Source organism: Kogia breviceps, chromosome 14 (genome assembly GCF_026419965.1).
Source record: "Kogia breviceps isolate mKogBre1 chromosome 14, mKogBre1 haplotype 1, whole genome shotgun sequence".
Taxonomy (NCBI): Eukaryota; Metazoa; Chordata; class Mammalia; order Artiodactyla; family Physeteridae; genus Kogia; species Kogia breviceps.
Genome location: NC_081323.1, coordinates 77,033,518 through 77,040,189, shown reverse-complemented (window position 1 = coordinate 77,040,189; position 6,672 = coordinate 77,033,518). Strand labels below are relative to the sequence as shown.

The window sequence follows — 6,672 nt, the reverse complement described above, 5'->3', positions numbered from 1 at the left end:
CGGCTTCCAGGACACGCCTGGGGTCCCCAGGTTCCTGCTCGAGGTCCTCATGCAGGAGATACTTTGTATTAGTTCAGATTTCCCCACAAAAGGACATATTTCAGTCCCAATTTACGACAGTCACGGGGCTCTTTGATGCGTCTGGCTCCGCTGCATCTCTTAAGTAAAGTGAGTGAGCAGTGGTTTGGTTTGGCTGTTAAAGATCACCTAGGTTGAAGGTTACATGTCCACAGACTATCACGTATTTATTCAACAAACTTTTATGTCGTCTCAGGGCCACGCCAGGCCCCGTGCTAGCCACGGGGAGGGGTGTGATGACACAGATGAGGTCGTCCCTGCCCTCAGAGAAGGCACAGGCCAGCGGTCAGTGAAGGAGCATATTGGAGCTATTGAAATATCCATAGTTCCATCCTTGGTGATACAGTTTACTTAACTGAAGGTGGCTGCCTTCATTGGAAGGAGAGAACAATTTCTTTTATACCTGCTGTGTCCCCGGACCTTAGCTACATTAGTCCACTGAATCCTGACAACTTTACCATATCACAGTTGAAGAAACTGAAGCTCACTGAGATTAGGTAACTGGCCCAGGCCACACGTTAGTAAGCGGTGGAGCTGAGATTCCAACCGAGGTCTGTCCTTCCCCGAAGGCCACGTCCTTTCTGCTCCATCACCCTGGTAATGTGAGAGCCCGCCAAGGCCATTAAATGAATTCCCACGGACCACAAAACTCTACGAAGTTGCCGGGTCTAAACAAACTCCACTGGGATCTCTTTATAGCTCCTTGAAAGCCAGCAGCCATCCAATAAATTCTGACACACACACACACACACACACACACACACACACACACACGAAGGTGAAGAGAAAAACCGACACAAAGGAACAGTCTACCTATTTAACCACTGGCCCTCAAGCGGGTGAAGGGGAAAGGGCAGGAAGAGGGGCCCGTCTCTGTCTGAGGAGCACCCAAGTTGGACCCTCCGCCTATGAGCTCAGGGAAGTTCCCCGCTCGCCACGGCCACGGTCCCACCTAGCAACCCAACAGCAGGCAGAGGGCCACCCCTCACGATGCCACTTACACACCAGCTGGAAGCAAAGCCGGGAAGGGGGTACGAAACCCTCCCACGGGCCTTCCCCCTTCATCCTGCTTCCCGTGTGGCTTTCAGTTTACAGGAAGCATCTCGCCCTGGATGCCTCCCTCAGAATCTCCAAATTATTACACGAATCCACTCATGGGCACAGTGATTAGGAATGCCATCAAGTGCTTCATTTGTAGCTTCTGAACAGTCTCTCCTAACCAGAGTGTTTCTGGCACGGCTGAGAGTTTTATCGTCCTGAGAATACGAATCACATTGCAACCCTGGCCTCCGGGAGGCACAGACACTGACTTCCATGCCATTCACCCAGAGAAAGTTCCCATTCTTTGCTGGGGGATCGGAAAGGATTTCGCTGCACACACCCTAACTACTGTTCCTGTGAACAGCTGGGGACACTGCAGGCAATGACTTTGTGGGGAAATCCCCACTCCCGGGAGCTATGTTTTGGCTCAGATCCCTCTCAAGATTTGAAAGGCAATGTTAATCATCCGGAGTGTTTTAAAGCCCCTGGAAACATCAGTAAAAGTGCTTTGCATCCGAAGCTACTTTCCCCGGGGCAGGGGGTTGCAAGCCTCCTCTCAAAGCACACGGACCCCGTATTTCGGGCTCCCGGGGACTGTTACCCAGGACGATGAAAATGGCTCCTGCTGCCAGGGCCTGGCTTTCAGGGACATCTGTGAGGTCGTGTCAAGCTGATTAAGAGGAAACCTCTCTTTCGGGTACGACTCAAGAAGAGCATTTCACCCAGAAGGAAGCTCTGGGGATGAAAACAGATCAATGAAGGATTTACAGATAGATGCTCTCTGGGCCCAAGTACAATTTACAAAATGCAATGGGAAAGAAGATAAATCTCTTCCCTCTCTCTGCCAGCCTAGAGCAGATTCCTGAAGAAAAACAACTCTTTGCCACAGAACCTTAGACTCGGCTAGAAGTGAGTTTCCTCAAAAGGCACTGGGAAAGGGTTATGGATTCCTGAAATCCATACAGCAAGCATTTCAATCGAGTAGCATTCAATGTAAAGGGGAAGGGAGGTGCCGCACGCAGGGACAATTTACAGAGAGAAAGTTCTATGCGATGAGTTTTCCAATAACACAGGGGAACGGCCATCGTCAGACTGACCCAGTGGCAGGTCACTGATTCAAGAAGCGAGTCAAAGTCAGGGTTATGCCCTTTTCATGCTGACCTGAGGGAGGGGACCCGGCCAGGGAGGAAATGGTTTGGCAGGAGCCCGAGCTTGAAGAAACATGTTTCCTGGCTCCTCCAAGCCACTTGGGCAGCTAGGTGAAGCCAGGGCCAAAACAAACACATGGGGAGCTCCCTCCAGACCCCAGACCCCTCCCCTTCCTCCGAAACCCATGAGAACTTGGTTTGTTTCAACTAAACACAAGCTGGGAAATTGGAGGGGAAGCAGAGGGGAAGCAGGAAAGAAAGGCGGGCCAGGCAGCGTCCATGCAGTCAGTTGTGTTATTGATTTAGAGCCACACAAGCCCCAGAGTGCCATCGACAAGGATCATACCTCCTGCTGATCTCAGGGGAAATTCTCCAAGATCCATGGCTGGGAGTTAAGGAGAATCTCTAAGCCATCAGGAAGGAGCAGAGCACTGCAGCTCCTCAGAATGATGGACCAGGGCGAGCTTTAATTAACAGGGTCTGATGCCTCTTCTTTTTTGGTAACTGAAAAGATTTAAAGGGCTAGAGTCCCAATTTGGAGGGTGCCGGCGGCGCTGCGCCTGCTGCCGTCTTTGCTGCTGCTCCGGCCGCTGCTCCCAGCTGCTGGAACAGCTTCCTGCACACCTCTCTCTTCAGCAAGGAAGTGGAGCAAGGAAGGTGGAGAAGTGCAGCCGGGAACCCCGGGGGGATCTCGGGCTACGTGGTTTGCATCCGAACGGCAGGGCTGTGGACCCAGGCACTGCCCATCTGAGTGAGACCTGCATGCAGACCGGGAGAAGAGCTGGGCTCCTTGGGTGCAGGTGATTGCAGGAACCCCTTCTCCAGATGTGGGGCTGGATGGACAGTGCCCAGGAAGAGTGGGCAGCAGGGGCTCTGCTGTGTGCTTCCTTCCTGAAAGGACGGCTGGGCGACAGCTGCCATGTACGCTGTACACACACCCTTGCCCATATACACATGTAGCTGTCCAGGTACACACACATGCCTGCACGTGCACACACACATGTTCCTGCACATGTACAAACGTCTGCCCAGGTACACACACACCCCTGCCCATGCACACACATGCCTGCCTGCGTACACACATATCTGTCCATGTACACACATGCCTGCCCGGGTACACACACACCTATCTAGGTACACACACAGGCCCATCTTCCAGACCCCCAGGTACAAAGGCACATGACCTGTAGCCAGCCAGACGTCCTGTCCTATACCTGTATTTTACAGGTAGATCAACAAGGGAAATGGTTGTAACACAGAGCACAGCCAGAAGGGAGCCTAGGGTGAGGAGGTGGAGGTATGAGCCAAGGAGTGGGGTGGGGGGGCAGGGGGTCCCTGTCTCTATGCTGCCTGTCCAGGAGCAGGGCTCTATGCCAGGGAGAGTCTCAATTCAAGAGCAAGACCCCCAGAGCCCCCCTGGCCACATGGCCTCTCTCCACCTGCTCCTGCTGTCTATTCGTGAAGCCTCACCTTGGATAAGACCTCACTGTCTCATCCTCACACGTACCTATCCTGGGCTTGGCATCCTTACAAGAGTTGATTTTCTCTGTGACACTTCAGCCGATACAGCAGCACCTAGTGTGATACTTTTAATATCATTTTCTCCCAGTAAGCACCCAAAAGAAACCCGGTCAATTGGGGCTCAGCAGACTCAGGGCCCAGCCCTCAGGGGCGGGGGGCGGCGGGGAGGGGAGTTGCGCGGTGGGATGCGGGTGAACCTCAGATCCTGCCCAGCTCTGCTGAGAGCACAGATGCGACCCTCTCCCCATCTTGAGCCTGTCATTTGTAAAATGACAGGGTTGAACTGAGCCAGCGCCCTTCCCCGAGAGGGGAAGCAAGGAGGGAGACGTGGGGACTCTCAGAGAGCACGCTCCATTATCCAAACACCAAGCTGGACCACTTCTTCTCCTCGGCTGACGGGGACGGCACACTGCAGAGGGCATCTGCTAAAAAAAAAAATCTAGAAAAACACCGTGCGGGATTATCTCCAAAGGCCTCGAGTCAATGAGGGATGGAGTGGGGCGGACACACTCTCCCTGATCGCAGCTTCTCCTCTGAGCCATGGGTCCTGCACACAGCCAGCTCGGGCTGGCAAAGGTCAGGAAGCAAGTGCTTGCAATTCCAGCTGAGCCTCAGGTAAAATCACTGACAGCTCCAGTCTCTCCCCACCTTTCCCACACCTGCTTTACCCTTGCCTGACACCCTCCTCTCACCCTCAGGTGCCAGTGCCCTCAAGCCCCCTGGCAATAAAAACCTTCTTAGCAAAGACCCTGCTATCACCCGCTTAGACATCAGCTCCATGTAACTTCCTGTCTCCATCCTCCGGGGAGACTTGCATATGGCATCTTCTCTTGCCTTGAATGAGAGTCACCCAGAAAAATGGGGAGATCGGGGCTGGGGGCTGAGGTGGGAGATGTGTGCCTGGCACAAAAAGTGTCCCCACAGACTCACAGCCCCAGAGCCCTCTGGCCCTCGGGGCATCTCTGAGGAAGGTGGCCTCTGGGGTTGACAGAGCTGGCACAGCAGAGACACGCCCAAGAAAAGCCACATGACAAGGAAGCATCTGGAGGGGACAAGGGAATTCCAAGCTCCATTCCTACTGTCAGATCCTTGGGGGCCTCTTCCCCAGTTTTCATTAATAAAATCAAGCCCCACATCTTTGAGACAGGCAACAAAGAGAGTGCTTCCCTGGGGAGGAACAGTGGCCTCGATACCCCTCGCTCGGGAACCCCTGGAGTACTCTCCCCACGGGACCACAGCTGCCAGCGCCACGGCCCCGTGGCCCTTGGTGCCCCACGATGCTGCAATACACGTCTTTGCTCAGAACAAAGGGCTATGAACGCAGAGTGACAGGATCTAGGCCCCCGGGGCAGAGACAGTGGCTTACTCAGCTCCCCCACAGCCCCCCAGTGGGCCCTTAGGAGGGGAGGTCATCCGAGGCTCCCAACACGGGGAAGCCCTTGGGAAGATCCTGACCTCTCCAAGTCCCAACGGAAGAGACCATGGCCTAAAGAGACGGTGGTCCCTCCCCACCTGTCTGAGGTCCACCGTTTCTGCTCCTTTGGCCCCAATAATGACCTGCCTCTACTCCAGTGATTGACAGATGAGACTGTCCACCCGCTTCGTTCCTATCTGCAGGAGCTTAACTTTATCTGACTTTTGCAAGATAAGCTTTACCAGGATACAACTCAGGAGGCCTCACTCTTTAGACGGTGGGAGGGATTCCGTGGAGCCTCGAAACTGGCCTGCCCCCAAAGCTGCTTTTGTGAATCTGGTTATTCACCCTGGCCCCTCGGCACAGGCCAGGTGCAGATGCTCTGCCACGCTGGGACCGGGCTCTCTAGACCACTCCTCCCAGGCACCCCTGCCCACTGGCTTCCAGTGGTGCAGGCAAAGGAGGCAGACGGGAAAGCCAGGAGGGAGAGGGAGCAGAGGGACGGCTCCCACGCCCAGCCGCCTTCACTACTGCCGAGGCCAGCCTCACTGCACCCCTGCCGAGGCCAGCCTCACTGCACCCCTGCCGAGGTCCAGCACCAGCTGTGCCAGCCTCGCACAGGTGCCAGCAGCTGGGTCATGTCCCCACGCAGTCAGACCACCCACCAGCCATCCACACTCCACCCCAACTGCCGCGTCCCCTCCACTGTGGCAGCCCTGCTGGGTTGATGCCTCCGTCAGGGCCTCTCTTAGGCCAGGTGAGACCACCTCTTCTCTTGTGTTCCCCAGCCCTAGAGATGGTAGCTGTTCTCACAGTGATTAATTCTTGGATGATTTCAGCTTTCCAGTTCCTGTGTAATTAATCCTCTGTGTTAAATACCATCTGTTTGAAATAGCTCGTGTGGTTTTGTTTTCCTGACTGGACAAGAATTTTCCTTGGATATCCCAAATTGGAGTGTTTTGATAGTCATGTTCAAGTCAGAATCTGAACCTTCTGGCACATACCACACGTTTTGGAAATCAATGTTAACATTTGCCGGTTAAAAGAAATTACGAGAGAGAGGAAAGTTTTAAGATTGTTCCTCATGGGCTTCCCTGGTGGCGCAGCGGTTGAGAGTCCGCCTGCCGATGCAGGGGACACGGGTTTGTGCCCCGGTCCGGGAAGATCCCACATGCCGCGGAGCGGCTGGGCCCGTGAGCCATGGCCGCTGAGCCTGCGCGTCCGGAGCCTGTGCTCCGCAACGGGAGAGGGCACAACAGTGAGAGGTCCGTGTACCACAAAAACCAAAAAAAAAAAAAAGATTGTTCCTCACGTTGGAGCCCACTGGCATATCCTTATGTTACATATTTGTCATTTATTACACCAAATTTACAGATATCAAAGAGAAAAAAATACTCCTGGTCTAACTTTAGAGCTACTGAATTCAAAACAAAAGATTCTTCAGGGGCAACTTAGGAAGTCAACCTCAGA

The 6,672-nt window shown here is 54.0% G+C and overlaps 1 protein-coding gene across 1 annotated transcript in view; it reads right to left on the bottom strand.

Moving 5' to 3' along the window:
• The window catches only part of CALN1 (calneuron 1), a 467,601-nt gene extending 464,886 nt beyond the window's left edge, over window positions 1-2,715 (bottom strand). Inside the window, exon 1 of the mRNA XM_067014154.1 lies at window positions 2,614-2,715. The gene's annotated coding sequence lies outside the window, so the exon portion shown is untranslated. The remainder of the gene's footprint in view (window positions 1-2,613) is intronic.
• Window positions 2,716-6,672: the final 3,957 nt, after the last annotated feature.